Source organism: Cryptomeria japonica, chromosome 3 (genome assembly GCF_030272615.1).
Source record: "Cryptomeria japonica chromosome 3, Sugi_1.0, whole genome shotgun sequence".
Taxonomy (NCBI): Eukaryota; Viridiplantae; Streptophyta; class Pinopsida; order Cupressales; family Cupressaceae; genus Cryptomeria; species Cryptomeria japonica.
Window position 1 is genome coordinate 39,703,310 of NC_081407.1, and position 22,637 is coordinate 39,725,946.

Below are 22,637 nucleotides of genomic sequence, written 5' to 3' on the forward strand. Positions count from 1 at the left end.
ATGATGTTCAATGAACAAGAATGGGTCTAGTATGTTCTTATTAGAGTGCACGATGAATTTGTGTGGTTAAACAAGCCTTTCAAATCACTAAGATTGCTATTAAGGTTGTTATTGGTTTGTGTTCATCCGATGAGCTGCCCTTATGGAAGTCAATGAAGAACCAAATTGTCACAGACGCAACCGGTTCGAGGTTCGACAAAAGAGCCATGATAATCAATGATATTTTAGAGTATGATGTCAGATTTTCTTCAATGGTGATAGGATATAAGATATACTATTCCAGCAGAGAGAACTCTATATTCGAAACAATAATATATGTTGCCTATGAGATGGTCTAGGAGAATAAGAAATATGACCTGTGTGAACTACTCTGGAGTGAGCTAATGAAGAACCTGAAGAAGATCAAGGAAAACAGGAAACATCCATTCAAATATGGAACTCTGATTCTATATCTGATCTTCTACTTCATGAATGAAGTTTCAGGAGTTGGTCAAGTCCAATGGGCTTATGATAGATTTGTGGGAGTACAAATCAAAGAATTACTATACAATGTTAGTGACACTAAGGCCCAAAAAGTTGTTTTATGGGGCTATTTTAAAAAAATTCAAAGTGAGATGCATGATAGGGAGAGGATCCCTAAGTTATTAGTTGAAAAGTATCAAGACACCATTTTCTTCATGGTGGATACCGACCAATGTTTGATGGAAGTAGTTGAGCCCAAAACTGTATGGATCATACCCATGGGGTATGAGGTTGATGAGAAAATTTTGGATATATATGCTCAACACTTGTTAAGAAAGCCAATAGATCCGTTTGAGGAGAAATTTGGTACCCATGCAGAAAAGAGCTTGAAGCTACACATGATCTCTCTGATGTATTTTACATCATATTACACATATCCATCACCACATATATCAAAATGATCTAATTCAACTTACTTATATACCCTATACAACTTATCATGCCTTATTTCAGCTTACAAAGATTTTTACAATATCAAATTACATGTCGGCCAGATAACATAAATAAAAAAAATAATTACTGATACCGGATCCAAGAGATGTTAGCCTCCAATATCGATAACCTTATTCTTAACCATGTTGGCCTATATTGCCAGTAACCAAAGAAATCCTTCTATCCTGTCAGTACACAACTGAACCAAAAAATGAAGTCAGAACAAGATACCATGTTGCCATCAATGACAACATAGTGAAACCAACCAATTGAGTGTCAATTGCCAACAATCTCCCCCTTTGGCATTGATGGAAACACTCATGTGAAAAATGGTCAAGGTTTCATCTATTGGTTTCATCCTGCTTACTCCCCCTGAGTTGAATATTCATCAATGCAAAATACTCCATACTCCATGTCTCTCCCTAATGTATACAAATCCTTCTATTCTTTTTCACATCTATACCACTCCCCCTTTGACATCAATTCCATAAAAAATTCTAAAAATAATGTCAAAGATCCAAAACTGTACAATGAGTATCCCAAAAATATCTTACCGGAGCTTAACAAATTTCAAAATTTTTAGATATGCCTTCTCCAATACCTAAAGATAAGTATACCAACCAAATGTGAAAGTGCCATAAATAGATACAAGTCCATTTAGTATATGTGCAAATGACTCTTTCTCACTTACCTCTACTGGTGTGGGCTTTCCAACCATATCCATACATTCCTTCTTATATACACTAAGTGAATCCAACCAGGGACTCACCGAGCCTCTCAGGCTCTTCTTATGATCTTGTATTTATCTTTCTCAAGTACAGAAATTTGTGCTTCCAAAATCAAAATTTGACCATCAATGGATGTAGTCAATGAAGTCAATCCATCAAAAGAATTAGCTATACTTGCAATTTTCTCTTGAAATTCCTTAATCTTCTTATTCACATTAACTGTAAGTATATCTGTGTTACAACATACCCTATAAATATTTGTACATTGCTTCAAAGAATTATCTATCAGTTTCAGCTTTTCATCAATCTTCTTCTTCTCAGATTAAATCACCTGATCAAATGTAGTTCTTTTAGCCTATGTGAATCTCTCCAATGCTTGTTGGTTTGAAATTTGCTACAAGGATTGAAAATCCTTTGAAATGTGCTCAGTAATTGTCTTTAGCTTTCTAGATGGGCTCACTTCATTGTCAATCTTGCACTCCGAGACTAATTTGTGTAAAATAGTGATTGACTGATCAATAATGTAGATCACTCCTTCATTAATTTATGTGCAGCCATCATCATGAGTTCAGTAGGATGCATCTCAATTATGTTTTTCTTTACAACCTGCAAGGTGTCAATTGACAACAATGATGGACCTGCTATCGGTTCCCTATCGGATTCTTCTTTCTTCTCCTCTGATGATTTGTCTTTTATAGGTTCTTCATTTGCACTGGTGGCTTCCCCACTTGGTGTAGTCTCTGTAACTGTCGGTTCCCCTGTAGGAACTATAACCTCAACCTATACATTTATATCCAAAGGACTGTTATCCTCAACATTAGTATCCTATACAATATCAACCTTTTCACTCTCTATATTTTCCAGTATCTCAACAATTTTTTGTACACTTGTACCTACTAGGGGCTTGATTTCCACTATCTTAATGTCCTTCAAAATTGAGGGTGAAGTACCTAGAATAAAATTTCCTTTTCCTTCAACCGAGGTGTCTATCTTTGATGCCGGTGGAGTAAAGAAACCTCTGTTCTCTCCAAAGAACTTAACCCATGTCTTTTGAGTCTCCTTTATTATCTCATTTACCCTTCCTAGCATCAAACTGGTTATTGTATGTTTTCTATTAAAGACTTTTCTATCTGCCACCTCAAGTGTCCTTTCCATTTCCTCTAGAGAAATAGTAACACAAACAGATAATAACTCTTGAAATTTAATATGTTTGTATTCTTGCATTGCTAACAGCCTCCTAGCATCTAACATATCATACAGTTCTGCCGGTATTTGGTCTTCAATTTCTATCAAGGCTTTCTTATAAATATCCAAATATAACAAAATGACCTCCTCTATCTCTCTCTGTTCAACATTATCTAAACAATCATAGTAAAACTGTACATTCTTTAAGATGCCATCCTTAGTGTTTCATCTACTAACTCTGCACAATTTTTTGGTGAAATGACAGTTACATTACTAGATTGAATAGCCACATCAATGTCATTCTTCTTCTTCCTTCTTACAGTACCAGATGGAGCTGAAGGTGTTACCTTTGGTGCTTGCTTCTATGCTGGTATTTTGAATTTTGTTGGTATTATGGATGTGTTGCATTGGTTTCGTCATTGATTTCAACACTGTGTCAACACTTATCAGCACTGGAGATCTTTGGTTATGTTCACCAGCATGTTCAGTGACTTATGCACAATCACCGGTATTTAGTTCACCGATAGGTTATTGTTCACCGACACAAAGGATGATCTATTATCATCTGGAGATTACTTGGTTATGCCAAAGACATGGTTTGGACACTTGGTTTTGGTGATTTGGTTATTGGTCTAATTGAGTTTGCATATTTGTTGTTACCAACAAATTGGTCTAGGTTATGGACCGACAAGCATTATCTATTCCAGATCAATACGACACATTATGGAGATGATTTATTGATTGGTTATTATTGTAAATGCATTGGGCTAACATGATGCATCACATATTGATTCATTTTTAATTGATTTAATTGTAATATTTTTAGTGATCTGACCTACACATTTGGTCTTAGGTTTTGGTATATATGTAAGATCTCATTTGTGAGATTATGTAATGGTGAGAAGAGGAATATAATAAGGTAAATGTGAATATAATTAGAGCTACTCACATAGACATAATTTGAAGATTAAAGGAAGGTTATGAAGAAGACAATTAAAGCTTAACCGGTACTGAATCCAACATATGAAGATGCTATTTTGAGCAGTACATTGTCATTGGATTTAACCATCCAATTGTAGTCAGTGTGACTCTCATTTTGTGATTGAGCAGTGAGCTCTAGGCAGTTGGCCTTTCTGCATATGTAGACCCCATTTGTACACACATACTATCTGTAGTAGTATCATCTGATTGTGGGTAAGGTTTACCACTGTGGTTTTCCCCTTATAGGGTTTCCACGTACAAATATCTATGTTATGTGTTATGGATGTTATTTGTCTTTTTGTTTCATGCATTAAACTTTTTCGGTACTATTATTAACTGTTAAACTATCAACCAACATTAAGTTTGGTTTACCAGTATTATGCATCACTTTTGATTAAGTTATATTTGGGTTGAAATTAATAGACAACTGATTCAACCTCCCCCTCTTAGTTTCCTCTAGGTCCTAATAAATGTAACCTTCCTATCCATTTTCTTTTTAGATTCTACCATTGTTTCCTTTGTTTTCTTTCTTACAACCCTCTTGAATGCTAGGGGTGTATCATCCTAAGATTCAGACTCAGTTGTAATAGGCTTGATGAGTACTTCTGGATCCTTCCTCTTCTTGCCTTTCTCTAGGACAACATCAATTAATGCTTTAATGTCCTGTGAAACCTGCTCAACAAATTTGCTTTCTTTTCCTTCCCGCTTCTCTCTTTTCTTCCAGTTGAACTCTATTTCAACCTCTTGTATTTTGTGTTTTGCAATACCATAGGGCTTCTCTGCCTCATCAATAGGTGCACCAATCAACATTTTTGCATAAGCATCAATGATTTGTGCATCCACTTCATAGCCCATTTCCTCAATCCAAATCTTTCGGGGCTTGACTACTTCCATACATGTTTCATCCTTCTTCACCATGAAGCATATGTCAGTTGAGTATTTCTCAACAATATGCTTAGGAACCCTTTCCCTAGATTTCATAGATTTCTGGAATCCTTTAAAGTATCCCCATACTTTATCATCTCTCTGACAACCTAAAGTAACAATTGACTATTTCAATTGTCTCCCTACCGGGATATCAAATGTCCATTGCCTCTTCCCAAAAATTGGGAGTGTCATTCATGAAAAATAACATTAAGTAGACAATTAAGCTGCACCATACTAGAAAATTCCTTTCTTTTCACCTTTAATCTTTCCTAGGTTTATTAACATTTCATCTAACATCCAACTGCATAGATCCAATTTCTCATTTTATCTCAACATTTTGTAAGTTGCAAAAATGCAGGAATTGGAAACAGAAATTAGTCAATTTGACCGGGTTACCTTATATCTGATGATCATGCTATTGAATATGATGTTCATGTCATTAATAGTGCTTATTCTCATAGATCTTCTGTCAGATGTCGCGCCGATGATTTTGTTGACATAATCATTTGAAACCTTCTTGTCTGGACGTTTCCCAACCTATGGTAAACCAGTGATTGCCCTAATGGCTTCCTTGATGATCTTGTAAGGTCCATCTAACCAGATAAATTCTCCATGTACTCTACTCAAAACATACCTTATTATTTTATCTTCAAACTTCAAAATGTCCAAAATGCTAGTAAACCCTAAGTCTTCAATGTGATTGTATGCTGGTTTGATCTTTCCAGAATCTCCCATAAGCTCGCTCATGTACATGCCCTTTATTGGAGATGTCCCCAAATCCTCAATGTGACAATGTATGTATGCCCTAACATATTCTACATAGACAACCCCCTCCAAAACACACTAAAATGCTCCAACTGAATCTTTTGAGGTAGCCACATATGGATATTGCTTGAAAATTGGCATGGGATAGTCATTGACCTCTACTATAGTCGGATTTGCAACAAAGATAGGAATATATGATGATCCCGCTTTCATAATTAAAGATAAATACCTTTTGATCACTTTTGATGAAAACCCTTAACAAATTCTTCCAATCGTAGGTGAAATCAGTCAAGAGGATATCTAATTGCACTGAATAGCCTTTGATCACTCTTAATTGCTCTTAATCACACTAAAATCACTCTGAATGTAAGGTGATCAATAATGAAGTGAATTCAACCTTTTAACCTCCAAGAAAAACCCCAATCTTCCATTGACATCAATGACTGTCGATGAAAGATACCGGATCTCGAACAGAACATCTCCATGCTGGATAAGAATCTACAATGTCTAGAACATCTTTTGGAACCTCTTCCTGAGGTATATGCAGCATCTTCATGAATTTTGCCTACTCCTAAGGCATCTACCTTAGTTATCAGATGAGTTCCTTGTCAGAGTAGGAGTAACTTCCTTTGCCAGGTAAGTAACTGGTGCATTCCCATCTATTGAATGTTCTTCAGTATTCCTGAACCATCTCTGAATATGATCTTGTCGAATTTCACTAACCTTCTCTTTTCCTTTCTCATTTGATTCTCATTACCAACTAGTGGATTTCTGCTTCTACAAAATTTAGCAATATGTCCAACCTCATTACATGCATAACATGTAACATTGTTCCTTTGAATTTCTTTGTTAAAACCGGTATAATTGCTTGACCTGCACTGATTAGCCATATGTCCAAATTTTCCACATGCATAACATTTAACATTCATTCTGCAATCTTTTGTCTTATGACCGTACTTATTTCATTTAGAACATTTATCGGGAGCAAAATAAGGGTTTTGATTTGTTCTGTTTCTACATTGCCGAGCCATGTGACCAAATCTATTGCAAACAAAACATCTACCATTAAATTTATAAGCATTAAATTGCCTTACTAGTGTCTTATGGTTTTGATCTTCATTAGTAGTACTAGAACTCTTTCCTTGCTCAAATCCAAGTCCACTAGAATCTCCAATCTGCCTTTGTCTTTTCAACAACTCATATAGTTGTGCTAAACTACTCTTGAATTTTTCTTTATACTCACTTGCAGTAGTTAAATATTCTCTCAGAATTATCATGTCTCTCAAATCTCTTGTTCATTAATCTGGGATTGTACTAAATCATTTCTCAATATATCATTCTCATGAACCAACCTGCCACATTCTTCAAATTTATTCTTCAAGGATACAACAAGTTTTTCTTCCTTTTTCTTCTGTTCCTCAATCTACTTAGACATTCTCATTGTTATAGCTTGCATTTCATTTCTCATAACCATGTTCTCCTGACTCAATTACTGACATTGTTCCTCAAGTGCATCTTTTCCTTCATCATCTTGACTTTGCAAAAGTTTCTTCCTCCTAGCTTGAACAAATGATAGCCTCTCCTATAGGACAAGAATGAATTCCTTAGAAAAATTTAATTCAGCTTGTAGTTTTAAGCTCTTCAACCTTTCAGTATCATAATCTTCAAGTGACATCTCAAGTTGCTTCTCCAAACCCATGTCCATGGATTCCGGATTCAGGATCTCCCTCAAGCTATTAAACTTCCTCTGAGGTACAAAGCTTTGATACCAATTGTTGGAATCTAATAACATTGAGATGGGGGGTGAATCAATGTTATACTGGGAAGTCCAATTTTAGCCTTATTTAAACATGCTTACACCAACCGGTATACCGGTACATACAAAATTGAAATAAGTAATGCAACCAATAAGCCAATCACATATATGACAACCATAACACATAGAATTATACATGGAAAACCTCAAAGAGGAAAAACTACGGTGGGATTTGTGACCCACAATATCAATCCACTGGCCATATGAAGAGATATTACAAAATATAAGGGGGCCTGTACTTGTAGGAAGGCTTACAGCCTAGAGCACACTTCTCATCACAAAAGGAGCCTCACTGACTACATATAAATCCACACTACAATCCAGAGAAGTGTTGAACTACTAAGATAACATCTTCTATGCTAGAATACAGTTCCAGTTTAAGCTTTGTCTATTCCGGTCTGAAAACCTAAACCCTTTACCAGAATAACCCTTACAAAAGTATCCTTACATACATGATCTCTCTGATGTATTTCACATCATATTATGTAGTGTCCACCCTTGATTTGACTTATTTTGACTAGAGTTGACTTTTATATTATGCTTGATAGACTTATCTAGACTATATTTGATGATTTGGATGATGATTACTCATGTGCTTCAGTGACTTATGATTGATGTTAGACATTATTGGACATATGCTATTTTGATTATCTATATGGATGTTGGTACTATCATGATTGATCATGTGATTTGATTATATATGTACTCGATGGATTTTATATGCTCACTATGTGATGGATTATTTATAGATTAGATTTATCATGGTTTTGATGATGATTATGATTACGCTAACCCTACTTCATGATTACATATGATGAGATGTTTATGAGATGTGTTTGACTATCTTCATGATAGAGATGATTCCACATCACTCATTGCGAGTGGGATGTGTCGTCGTGATTCTCTATCACTTGCTTGTTCTATATATATGTGTGTGTGTGTGTGTGTGTGGTATTGTTGTTTTGTGGTTGTAGGATTTTGCAGGTGTAAAGCGGAAAATCACTGTCAAACCCTAGTTGTTCTCCCCTCTTCCGACTCTGAGGAGAGAGAAGGGGGGTTCCCTAGGATTCGATGGGTTTTCACTTAGGGGGAAGACTTTACATTCAAAAGAGGGGTTGAAACTCATAAGATTCAATCCCACATAATGTAAGATTGGATGCTAAATGAATTTCAAGGGTTAGGAAAGCAAGACTACCCTCTTTTGTAAAGAATGTGCATAGAAGAATTAAGCTAAGCATGCATAGAAAGTCATAAAGATTCGCTTATAAACTGAGTTTAGGTTATAGGATGAAGCTGCGGACCTGGAATTAGCAGTAAAATGTCGATATGGCGCTGTCCTGCAAATTTGAGCAAAAGTTGTCAGGACGATGGCGCCCGGCGCCACGGTCCTCCGAAAAATCCATCAAATGAAGGGGGATCGGTTCGTCTCTGCACAAGGATTCCAGATCTTCAATTTCAGCCGCGTACCTGCAACCTTGTTCTAAGGATGTTGGTATCCTTATGTGCGAAGGTTTAGATGTTGTATGTTGTAGTATGTAGTAAGTGATCTCCTCTTCAATGGTTGAATCCTTGTCTTGAATGCAACACTTAGCCTTGAATGGAGACTTAGAAGGAATGCTTGAATGCTTGAATGCTTGAGTATAGTTTCCACGCCTTTTCCATCATCTGGAATGAAAGAGGAAAATGTAGTTTATATACTTGTCAATTAGGGCTGATAGACTGATTTTCCCAACCTTAGGCCGACCAGGGAAGTATATTTCCAAATTGCAATAAAAAAGACCCGATATCACTTAGGAAACCGGGCCCAAAATAGGACCCAGGGACCAGGGCGCTGGGCGCTCTGGTCCCACCTCCGGGATAGCGGGGTGCAAGGAGGTTCAGGCCAAGGTGCTTGAAAAATGCAGTTTTTGGTGTCGTGAGCAAGTTTTGGGGTCTCCATTCAGGTTGCGTGTTGCGTCGCCATTGTGAAGACCAAAATGCAGTCGAAATTGCAAGTGTCACAATTTTAGGACGCTACATTTAGCCCCCACTTTAGCGGGAGTATGTATGCTCATACTTCCGGTAAAGTACAAGGAAACAACATTAAAAGACTTTCACCACGTCAAGGAGGCAAGATACACCAAGCCCCCAGTGGACTAAGGATCTTACGACTTCGATTGACAAAGTAAAAGGGAAGATCACGAGGGAGAACCATGACTGTCAGTAGTAAGGTTCCCTCACTATGAGTCATGTAAGAGAAATACCGAAAATTTTCAAGGCAAAGCTAAGTTCTCCAAGAAATTTTCAAGTATTGTGAAGGGATAGTCAGGGTGTATGCCCCCCTACGTTAAAGCGATCGCACGCGCCTCAACGGGGGTGATTGTTTTAACATAGTGATACACATAAGAAATGAGAAAGGAAAGGAGCGCGTTATCGCAAGGATTTAGCCCCCAAGTGTGAGATAAACCCAAGGATAATAGACACAAAGCACGAGGTGACTTCGCTTTCCCCGGGGTCAGTATGTTGTATGATAAGTCATGTATATATCATATGTATGTATGCATAATTGTTCTTCATTCCCCAATCAAGGAAGGTCACCTAGAAGAAGGGAACACATGTGTCTTTTGAGTCAACATGAGAGAGACCAAAGAGATCTCAATACTTTGCATCGTCCTCAAGCAGACAACACTAAGGACGACAAATAGAAGAATGAGAATAACATATAGAAGAAGTAACAAAAGGGAGGGGGAGAGAATCTGCCATGCTAATGTAACTAGTCTAGCATGTCATCTACCCCCCGATCTTGCTGATCAATGTTTCGGGAAGGCAGGGAACACGGTAGAGGAGGAACATCCAACACAACAGATGGAGCTATCGCAAGGTCCAAACAAGGGCTATGTTCATGTTCCAAGCCACGTTGTTCTTGTCTAGGAGCTAGGATAAGTGCTTTAGAAAATTCATTAGATAAATGGTTATCAACATCAACAAGTTCATATTCACTATCAGAAGCAAGAGGAGTAACATTTTCATCATGAATAACATTTTCATCTATATCATCATCAAGATTTATAAAAATAGGATCTTTAACTCACACAGGATCAAGACCATCATGCATCTTATGTTTAGGAGATTTAGGCTCAATATCCGGCTGAGGAGAAAATGGAATAATGCTTGTTGAAGGTGTTTTTGGAGATTGTAAATTTTGAGAAGCGGCTGCTTGAGCCCTAAGACGACGTTTTCGTCGGCGTTCGCGTGCAGAACGATTACGTCTAGTCTTAGTAGGAAGTGTAGAAGATAGAGGAGGAGGAATGTTCTCATCCTTATCACTTGGGTGTTTAGGTTGTGGTCTCTTAGGCTGGATAATAGGAGAAGAAGAAGGTCTCTTTTCTCTATAAAAGGCAGGAGGAGGAACTACTCCATATAAAGGAGGAATTTTTGGTTTAGGGAGAAGACCAAGTCCATCATGACGAGGAGGTATAGATCTACTCTTAGAAGATTTATTAGGCATAGACATAGTCACATCCATGGGGACGGGTTGGGAATCTTCTTGAGGAAAGACATTAGTTTTATCTTTCAAAGGAAGAATTTCCTTCTCAAGAATGATAGGAATGTCAAGTTTAGGTGTTCTAGGTTCACTTAAAGATAGGATCATATCTGTTTTCCACTTTTGATAAGATTTGAAAAGATGATCACTTCGCGGGGGAAGAGATTGGAATTGTTTAGGCCAAAAGTAATCAATAGGAACACTAGAGGTTCTTTCAGCTAGTTTAAAGAGACTATGATTGACAGTAACAACTTCACCATTATGGGGAAATTTCAAACACTTATGTATAGGAGAAGCAATAGCCTTCATGGAAGATAGCCAAGGATAGCCGAGCTTCACACGAAATTGTTCGGAAGAAGGAATAATAGCAAAGTTCATATCAAGAGATTTATTATAGACCTCAATAGGCAATGTAATAGAACCAATTGCAGGAGAAGAAAATGCATCAAATAATTTCACAACCATATCTGTTTTGTCATAGATCACTTGATTCAATTGCAAAGTAAAAAGAAATTCTTTAGTAATAACATTAATCATGCACGAAGGATCAATAAGCACTCCACGGCAAGGTGTATTTTTGACTTTTGCAACTATGTATAAAGGACCATCAGGTGCTCTAATGGTTTCACTAGAATCAAATGTGATGGAAGGTTCTTTAGGGATTTCTTGCTGCTCGACAAAGTTAATCACATTCGGAGTCATAGACACAAGACCATCAGATGAAAGAGAGGAATCATTAGCCTCAATTGCATTAGAGGTATGAGAAGGCAATGGATCAGTGAAAATCTGAAGATTTTGGTTAGGAGGAGCTACAGATGTGTTGCCTTTATCATTCATTCCAGAAACAGAAATAGTATCATTATCAATCAAATCCTGAATTTTACCCTTTAAAGAAAAACATTTTTCAGTATCATGACCAGGCTGACGATGAAAATGACAAAAAGCTTTGTGATCAAAATAAGGTGAAGTAATTTTTGCAGGATCAATTTGTCGAACAGGAGGAAGAGTAAGCACATTTTGTCCCAATAACTTATTCATAATGTCATGCAATGATTCATTCAAAGGAGTATACTTTCTTTCTTTCCTGAAAAATTTAGAAATAGGAGGCACACCTGATGCTGCATTCACATTGTTGTTGATGATGTTTTCATTGAATTTGATGGAATCTCTGTTCGGTTTAATCTTCCCAAATGGTTGTTGACTGCTATCACCCTTATCACTCGGAGCCATAGGATGTGATTGTTCCATTTGACTCACAGTCAGTTGATAATTTTGAAGAGTGGCACACAACTGTTGGAAAGAAGTAAACTCAGAAAATAGAAGTTTGTCTCGAATATCTTTTTGTAAATTAGAAATAAAGATTCTTTGAATATCATTATCAGGCACTGGAAAAGAAATTTGAGCATACAAATGCTTATATCTACCAATAAAATCAGTCACTTTTTCTTTAACACCTTGTTTACAATGCATTAAATCAATCAAAGTAACCTTAGGACTTATATTGTTTTGAAATTGTTGAATGAAAGCATTTGCAAGTTGTTCGAAAGAAGTAATAGAATAAGAAGGCAACGAGCAATACCATTGTAAGGCTTTGTCTCTTAATGTTCTAGTGAACAGTTTTGCAAGCAACCTTGAGTCATAAGCAAAATCAGTACAAATTGTTTGAAAAGTCTTAACATGTGTTAGAGGATCTCCTTTACCATTATAAAGCTCCAAATTCGGAATTTCAACATGTTTAGGAGGGATAGCTCGAACAATATCAAGAGAAAGTGGGCTTGCAACATCAAATGTGGGCACACTAAACTTAGATTGATTCATAGAGGCAATTTGTTGCTGTAAAGAAGAGACAGTTTGTGCAAGATTATTAATGGTCGCTTCAGTCGAAGAGTTCATATTAGGTGTGTTAGATTGAGATGGAGGTGTGATGTTATTGAAAGAAGGTAAAGAGTAAGGTGGTGGGACCCTATGATAGTCAACCATAGGGGATGATTGGATAGGAGGAACACTACAAGGAGGAATGGAATGGTTAAATGAATTGCCCCCTTGCATCATGTTCATTTGTGAAGATGTAATAGGAACATTCATTGAAGGAATGTACAAAGAAGTTGGATTGAATGAAGGAAGAGGGTTAATTGAAGAAGAGGGAGGATTGCCCCCATGACTAGTGATCACAGGAGGAATGTCTTGTATAGAGGTAGCCATGATGTTTGATGTAAAGGTAGGTATACTAGCAATAGGAGTGGTCAAAGGAATAGAATGATTGACTTGTGTAGGAGGTTGTGTATAACCTAAAGATTCAGCACAACTCTTCATAGGCATCATATTCGAATCCACAATATGTGAAATACCACGCAAAACATCAATTCCATTCTTATCACTTTGAAGCATGCGTTTTAGACCCTCAATTAAAGGAAGAGCTTGACTATCGGGATACTTATGAGACATCCATTGGTGAAAATCGTCAAATTGGTTATCCAATTTGGAAAGTTGTTCAACGGAAACTTCATGGGGAGCTTCTTCATCATTAGGAGGATTAGAGGAATTACCCATATCCTCGTTAAAAAGGCTACTCAAATTAGGTTCCATCTCCTCGGTAGTTAAACCTCAGAAAGACTTAATTCTACGGCTTCGTCTAACGGGAATAGTGTAAGTAGGGCTTACTGTTGTAAAACTCATGCACTAGAGAGAAAGAAAAGATTTTGATCTTAGAGGTAGCAATTTTCAGTAAAACCAGCCAATCTTCCAGATTTAAGCTGTTAAATACAATCACAACAGTCTCCCAAAATTTCGAAAAAAATGTCCGGGACCGTGGCGCTCAAAGTGCAACACGGTCCTTGCAACTTTTTTCGAAATTTGCAGGGATGAAAGGTATGATGATTTTAGAGCTAATCTGAAAAAATTGACATTTAACCACTTAATTTTCAAAATTAAAGTACAGATATGAATGGATAATTTATAATAGAAAAGCAGATCTGAAGCAAGCATTAATAATTAAACATTTCGCAAGTTCAATGTTCAAAAAGAAAATTTAGGGTTTTTATGCAATCACCTCTAAAATTTTGCAAAAGATCAAACATGGAAATGTAATCAACTTTTCAGATCTAAGCATGAAAAATCAGAAAGGATGTTCACGTCAGGTTCACCAAAATGTAAAGCGGAAAATCGCTGTCGAACCCTAGTTGTTCTCCCCTCTTCCGACTCTGAGGAGAGAGAAGGGGGGTTCGCTAGGATTCGATGGGTTTTCACTTAGGGGGAAGACTTTACATTCAAAAGAGGGGTTGAAACTCATAAGATTCAATCCCACACAATGTAAGATTGGATGCTAAATGAATTTCAAGGGTTAGGAAAGCAAGACTACCCTCTTTTGTAAAGAATGTGCATAGAAGAATTAAGCTAAGCATGCATAGAAAGTCATAAATATTCGCTTATAAACTGAGTTTAGGTTATAGGATGAAGCTGTGGACCTGGAATTAGCAGTAAAATGTCGATACGGCGCTGTCCTGCAAATTTGAGCAAAAGTTGTCAGGACGATGGCGCCCGGCGCCACGGTCCTCCGAAAAATCCGTCAAACGAAGGGGGATCGGTTCGTCTCTGCACAAGGATTCCAGATCTTCAATTTCAGCCGCGTACCTGCAACCTTGTTCTAAGGATGTTGGTATCCTTATGTGCGAAGGTTTAGATGTTGTATGTTGTAGTATGTAGTAAGTGATCTCCTCTTCAATGGTTGAATCCTTGTCTTGAATGCAACACTTAGCCTTGAATGGAGACTTAGAAGGAATGCTTGAATGCTTGAGTATAGTTTCCACGCCTTTTCCATCATCTGGAATGAAAGAGGAAAATTTAGTTTATATACTTGTCAATTAGGGCTGATAGACTGATTTTCCCGACCTTAGGCCGACCAGGGAAGTATATTTCCAAATTGCAATAAAAAAGACCCGATATCACTTAGGAAACCGGGCCCAAAATAGGACCCAGGGACCAGGGCGCTGGGCGCCATGGTCCTGAGGGACCAGGGCGCTGGGCGCTCTGGTCCCACCTCTGGGACAGCGGGGTGCAAGGAGGTTCAGGCCAAGGTGCTTGAAAAATGCAGTTTTTGGTGTCGTGAGCAAGTTTTGGGGTCTCCATTCAGGTTGCGTGTTGCGTCGCCATCGTGAAGACCAAAATGCAGTCGAAATTGCAAGTGTCGCAATTTTAGGACGCTACAGCAGGTACCATACATTGACTCCACCTGGCTTCATAGGTCTGAGCGTGTCTTTAGTTCCAATGGCTTATGTGGTTCAAAGATGCAATGAGTTTCCCTCACATACTCTAGGTCTAAGTTGTTCACCATGAGTAGTCAGTGTCTTGGCATAATTTGCCATGTCAGTTAGTCAGTTTGGTTCCTTGGTATTTTGAATTCAGTTTATGTAGGTTGACTTACTTGATTATGTTAGAGTAATTATGTGGCTCTTGATGTGCAGTTTTATATTTGGTAATGCTTATTTTAATGCATTTAATTTATAAGTTTTGAATATTCAATTATTTGGCATTTATATTTATTTGATAATTAACGTTTATTGATTTTACGATTATTTAATAATTGATGAGCTTTATTGTTGTTTAATATTTATTTAATATTTGTGATTTAATCTTTAATGTTATTTCGTTATTTAATTATTTATTTGACCTTCTATGGTCTGATATTTATTTGATATCTTATATTTATTTGGTTCTTTAATTTATTTTATTAGCTTTTGGTTTATTTGATTTTAATCCCCATTTGGATTATTTATTTACAGCTTATATTTATTTAATAGTTTGACTTTTATTCCTAAGTGGGGTGTATGAATGACAATCCCACTTAACTAGATAAGTATATTTTATTTACTTCACCTACCCTTCACTCTCATTGGTTAAATTTAAAATGGGTGAATAAATTATATTATATGGCGGGTTGGTAAAATATACTCCAAAATGGAATATTTTGATTGACCAAGATTGAGGCTAGGGTTTTTGGATTATTGTTGCTTTTTATTTTCATTCCCGTGAGGTTTTTCGGGTTGGTTGGCTCTTCTCTGGAAATTTCTCCAACAAGTTTTCTTCTTGGCTTTGGATTTCTTCTCTCTTGGTTTTGGTTGGAGCTTTGATTGGATTTGGTTTGGCTTGTGGGAGCTCTTCTTCAGCTTCAATCCATTACTTCAAGTTGCAGGTTGGAGTTCTTCACTTTGTATTTTGGTTTTCAATGGCTTCTCTGTGTATGCATTGTGTCAGCAATGATTTAGGTTTGGGTTGAAGTATTATTTATTCTATAGCTTTTAATATTGTTGAAGGTTAATATTTGGAGAGGAAACTTTATATTATTTGGGTTTTTGTATAGTTGCTGGAAAATATATTTTGGTTTTCCTGTGTATGGCATTTCATGGCTCTGTGAGGAATTATTGTGAAGCTCTTTGGTTAATTCTTGTTTGTATGAGAGTAGATTGTTCTTCCCTTCGCGAGTCTTCAGTTGTGATTGTTTGGGACTGTCTTCATTTGATTCTTTGTGAGTTTTATAGAAGTTCTATCTATTTTATGTCATGAAGATATTTGATTAAATCTTGGTCTATAGTTTGAGATATTTTATTGTGTTTATACCCAAGTATTCCTTGTTTCTGGGCATCTCTTTTCATATGTTTTTCGAGCCCTTTCGTTAAGTCTAGATTTTACTATTTTACCCGAAAGTTTTCTAAGTTTTTCGTAAGTCTTGTGCAAAAGCGTTGCTTTTGCAAAAGCACTGTCTTATTGTGCAAAAGCATTGTTCTGTATTGCATTTGCGATGTTCTATATTGCATTTGTGTTGCTCTGTGCATCATAAGCACAAATTTGGAAACATAAGTGTTTTTTTCGGATGCATATGCACGATTCTGGAATGCATAAGCACTATTCTTCTTAACAAAAGCACCGTTCTTCTTGGCAGAAGTGCTTTCCTACGGGGCAAAAGTGCTAACCTATCTATGTTTTGCATTTTCTCAATTTTGGTCATTTTTGAGGTATTTTTCTGAATTGATTTTTGTACCAGAGGCGTTATTTGAGGTCTGTTAATGTTTCCCATTTTTGGGTTTGATCATTTTGATGGGTTTGAGTATATTTGCTTCTCTACACCATTGTGCATATTTTACACTCTCTTCCATGTGGATAGGCCATGGATGATTGAGATGATTACTATGTTGTTTTGGACCAGCAAGTGAGTAGGCCTTGTTGTGATGTTATCTTTTATTTGATGACATCATTTGATGGCTTGATATGCCTTTGTTTATTACTAGCCAAGAAGCTCATTTTTCTATATTGATGTTGTTTTAGCCTTGTTTATATTGTAAGAGTATGCGTGGAAGTTGTTGGCTGCATGAGTATTATTTTCATGTAATTATGTTGGTAGAGCCTCTTGTGATTTATTGTTGGGCCATGTTAGGAGGAGTGGGCTTCCTTATGATGACCGGGGTCATGAGCGATAAGCTTGCATGAGGTTCCTTGTAAGGATGCATGAAGTCTAGACCACTAGGGCACATTGGAGTATTCTATGAATTGTAAATAAGTGATAACCTAATAATTGATGGGTTGGGTAGTTAGATTAATTAATAAGATGATAAATTGATTTGTGCCTCGTGACTTAGTCCTAGGGAGGATATTTTAGGATAAGCATGAGAAGGTCGTGAAGGCAGTAAGCTAATCTCCCTTAGTCTCTCATAGGTTGAGATGGCTCCACATGTCCATCAGGCTAGTGCCTTGTGTTATTATGTTATTATTTTATGAGGATGGCATGTGATGACACTTCACTCCTACATGTGTTTCCCCTTTATGATTTATGATTATGCTTATTGGATGCATTTATGTCTTGATCAATTTTGTGCCTCTGGGAGTCATTCTTGTTGTGTGTGTGAGTTCTTGTTTGAGAGTCCTTGTGTGGTTAGTCTCCTTGGTTATAGTTGCCAACTTAGGTTTAGAGTATGTGTTGGGACCTTGTGTCAGCTCCTAGTATGGGGGGTGGTTCCTTTGGTTCCACATGGTTGGGAGGTTGGTGATTTTTAGCCATTGGGATGTTCTCTTGGATTCTTCTTCATGATGTACTATGGATGTACCTTTTAGGAGATTCATGTAATGCATAAGATGGAATGTATGTAATGTAATATTTTTGTATATAGTAGATGGAATCTTGTAGTAGAAAGAGCTATGCTCATAATGTATTTAATGTACTTATATTTGTAAGATGAATTGTAGTTGGAAATTGGAATTTAGGCATATTTGTATTTGTACTATTGTAGAGATGTGATCTTATGAATCATCAAAATAAGTGGATTATAGTCGGAATAGAATGGAATTGCATTATGGATTAGTTGTATTATTTCGTGGAATGTTTAGAGGTTAGTTATAATGTTAATAATCTTGAAAGAGGAATATTCATAGATTAATAAGTGAATATGTTAGAAGATGTTAATTGGATCTAGTAGATAGGAATGATTCACATAGATGCATTGGTAGAAAGGAAATTATGCATATCATGAGGAATGAGTAATGTTGTAGGTTGCATATCTCATTGTTAAAGAATTAGAATATGATGTATTAATGAAGATCAAATATACCTATCATGTCTGTAGTATGTTATTATGGAAATGAATAAAGTAATGATGTTAAAGTACCCTAGAGAAAGATTATTGATGTTGTGTTATTTCCGCTTGCGTTATTTGATGAAATGAGAAATTATGTATGTCTATATTGGTTAAATGGGTTAATGAATGTAAATAGATGGAGATGTTATATGTTGCATTACTTGTTATCAGATGTTAATTAAGAAAAAAATTATCTCCATTTGTATATTATTATTTAGTTTCTTTAGGGTATTTTGGTGGGCATTACAACTTGGTATCAGAGCCCATGTTCAACACTGGGTACTCTTGTTTCGATTGGGCCCATTGTGAATTTTAGCATTTGGCATGGGGTAGCCCAGTGGTTTTATCCATGCTATTTATTTTTTTCCTTTTTATAGTTCCCTTAGATTTTTAGCTTATAGTTTCCTTTGCATTTTCTTCGATAAGATGCCTATTAGGGGTAGAGATCGTTGTCGTGCTAATCGCATGGGTACTCGTAGGAACCCTCACCCCGAGGTTTCTGAAGAGTCACACCATGAGGAACAAGAGTAGGAGTAGCCTAGAGATGATTTGATTCCACAGTTGGTGGATGTGCTTCAAGAGATTCTTGGTCGCTTAGGACCGAGACAGGAGGAGAACCAACAAGAAAGATCTCGTAATTCGGAGAATCGAGAGAGAGAGCATTCACATTATCCTAGGAGGAGAATGGAGGTGGATCAGGAGGTGCTTGCAGCTTGTCACATCAGAGATCTAAATAGGACTCATCCTCCTACCTTTGATGGCTTAGGTAGTGGCATGGAGGCAGAGACATGGTTATTGGACTAAAGTAGGTGTTTTTCTATGCATTAGCATAGCAGTAACACCAAGGTGAGACGTGCAATTTTGCATCTTTGTGATTTTGCGATGGCATGGTGGCACATGGAAGAACAAAAGTTGCATTTGGACATAGCGACGATATCTTGGGAGTTATTCTTGGAGTGATTTCGTGCTGGATTTCTTTCAGATCATTGGAAGCAAAGGAAGGCCGATGAGTTCCATGATTTGAGATAGTAGAGGATGACTGTGAAGCAGTATGAGTGCAGTTTCTTTGAGCTTAGACAGTATGCTAGATATGCAAATGATGATCTGATGTTAATTCAACACTTTCTGAGAGGTCTTAATGATCGTATTGGTGGAGAGGTTTGGATGCATGGATCTAAGACCTTGGAGGCAGCTGTGGCGAAGGCGAGACTAGTAGAGGATAATCTTTCATTAGAATCAAGAGCGACTGAAAGATAGACAGTTAGTGCACCTGTTACAGGATATATGGTGAGAGGACCACAACAGAAGTCTTTAGGATATGCTAGGAGCCATCCTTCTTTCTGTAGTGGTCAGCGGTTTAAGAAGAGGTTTTCTTAGGGGCAGAGCTTTGCTAGAGGTGCTAGATTTCAGGTTGATAGGAGTCACAATCATCAGCATGATAGGAGACCTACTCCTTCTCAGCCAACACAAAGTTCTTAACCAGCTTCTAGTAGAGGTAGTGTTCAGTAGTCGAGTACAACACCAGGTAGCAGAATATTTGTCACGAGAGATTTCTTTGTATGTGGATAGCTAGGTCACATTGTCATTCATTGTCCTTAGCGTACTTCTCAAATGTCAGGGTAGCATAAGCCAGCTACTTATGAGCCTATAGTTGGAGATGTAGGCAGGTCTCATTGTGTTTTTGCAGTGGTTGATAACCATCAAGTTGAGCATCAGGCAACCATTGTAGAGACATCAGGTGTGATAGGTGGTATCTCATGTTCAATATTATTTGATTCTGGAGCGTCAGACTCTTTTATTTCTCCTTTTCTAGTAGAGAGATGCGAGCTTGCTATGACAAACTAGGACAATAGGTGGTAGGTAGAGTTAGCTATGGGGTCCAAAGTGGTAGTGGATTCCCTTATGCTCAATTGGCCTTTAGTTTTAGGAGAATGCCATACTTTTGTGGATCTTTGTGTTATGTCTTTGGGATCTTATGATGTGGTTCTTGATATGGATTGGCTTGGATCTCACCAAGCATAGATAGATTGTAGAGGTAAGAGAGTGAAGTGGAAGGATGATAGTGGGAAGAGTGTGGAGATTGTAGGTATTTAGAGACCTATCTCTCTTCACATGATTTCTGCTATGCAGATGAAGAGGTGTGCACGTAAGGGTTGCTAGTTGTTTGCAGTTAGAGTGAAGGATGTGGATGAGGTAGTTAGCTTGGAGGATTTATTGCAGCAACATCCCATTCTTCAGGAGTTTGCAAATGATTTTCCTAGTGAGATTCTAGGTATGCCCCCTCTGCGAGATATAGATTTTAGGATTGATTTGGTGCCAAGAGCTGAGCCTATTTCTAAAGCTCCCTATCGGATGACCATACAGGAGTTGAATGAGTTAAGGGTTCAGTTAGAGGAGTTATTGGTGAAGGGTTTTATTCATCCTAGTGTGTCCCCTTGGGGTGCACCTGTGTTATTTGTGAAGAAGGATGAATCTCTTCGATTATGCATTGATTATAGACAACTTAATAAGGTGACGGTGAAGAACTAATATCCCTTGCCTCAGATAGATGATTTATTTGACCAGATTAAGGATGCCAAAATCTTCTCTAAGATTGACCTTAAGTCTGAGTATCACCAGTTGAGGATTCAAGAGGCGGACATTCATCACATAGCTTTTTGTACTAGATATGGTCATTATGATTTCACAGTGGTACCTTTTGGTCTCACAAATGGACCTTTGGTTTTCATGAGCTTGATGAATGGTGTATTCAGGTTGTATTTGGATAGGTTTGTATTAGTATTTCTTGATGAATGGTGAGTTCTTCTAGATAGAGGTGAGGTATCTTGGTCATGTGATTTCTGGAGAGGGTACCACAGTTGATCCCTTGAAGATTCAAGTGATTGTCAATTAGCCAGCACCCACTAATGTGGGAGAGGTGCATAGTTTCATGGGGTTAGCAGGATATTATCACAGATATGTTCAGGATTTCTCTAGGATAGCGCATCCTATCACTTCTCTTCAAAGAAAAGGGAAAAATTTTCTTTGGAAAGAGCAGTGTGAGATAGCATTTTAGATCCTTAAGGAGTGTTTGACCAGTGCACCTAGTCTAGCAGTGCCAGATCCTTTGGGGAATTTTGTGGTGTGCATAGATGCTTCTTTGGAGGGTCTAGGAGCAATGTTGATGCAGGATGGTCATGTGATTGCATATGAGTCACGTAAACTTAAGAATAATGAGCATAATTATCCCACCCATGATCTTGAGTTAGCGACAATGGTTCATGCTTTGGTTAGATGGAGGCACTTCCTTCTTAGACATAGATTCGAGTTACACAGTGATCATTGTAGTTTGTAGTATATCTTCATGTAGCTGAATTTGAATGCTAGGCAAAGACATTGGATGGAGTTCTTATGTGAGTACAACTTTGAGGTGAGATATATTCAGAATAAGGAGAATGTGGTAGCGAATGCATTGAGTCACAGGAGACATGAGATTTCAGCAATGTCTCTTAGTGTGGATTTGAGGAGCCATATTCTTAGTGTCCTTCCTTCAAATGCATGGTATCAAGAGATATTGCAGACGTTGCTGCAAGCAGAGCTCTTGAGCATAGATATGCAAGTTACTTAGTGGAATCAGATAGATTTCTTAGGCATTTGGGACGTATTTATGTTCCACCATCAGACGGTCTTCGAGATTTGATCATGTCAGAGGTACATCATGCACCCTACTTGGTACATCTAGGTGTCAAGAAGATGCACACAAATTTGAGATAGATTTATCATTGGTTTGGTATGAGGAGAGATATTGCAGATTTTGTGGCATGTTGCCTAAAGTGTCAGGGAGTGAAGGCAGAGCATCAACATCCCGTAGGATTATTACAGTCACATTTGGTTCTAGGATGGAAATGGGATATTATATCTATGGATTTTATAGTTGGATTGCCCATGTCTTCATGTCATCATGATGCTATTATGGTCACTATAGACAGATTGACTAAAGTAGCACACTTTTCTCTGATCAGTCTTCGTATACAACAAGAATAGTAGCTCAAGTTTTCCTGGAAGGAGTTGTGAGGTTGCATGGTATTCCTTGAAAGATCATATCAGATCATGATCCAGTGTTCACATCAACTTTTTGGATAGCTCTTCAGCATGAT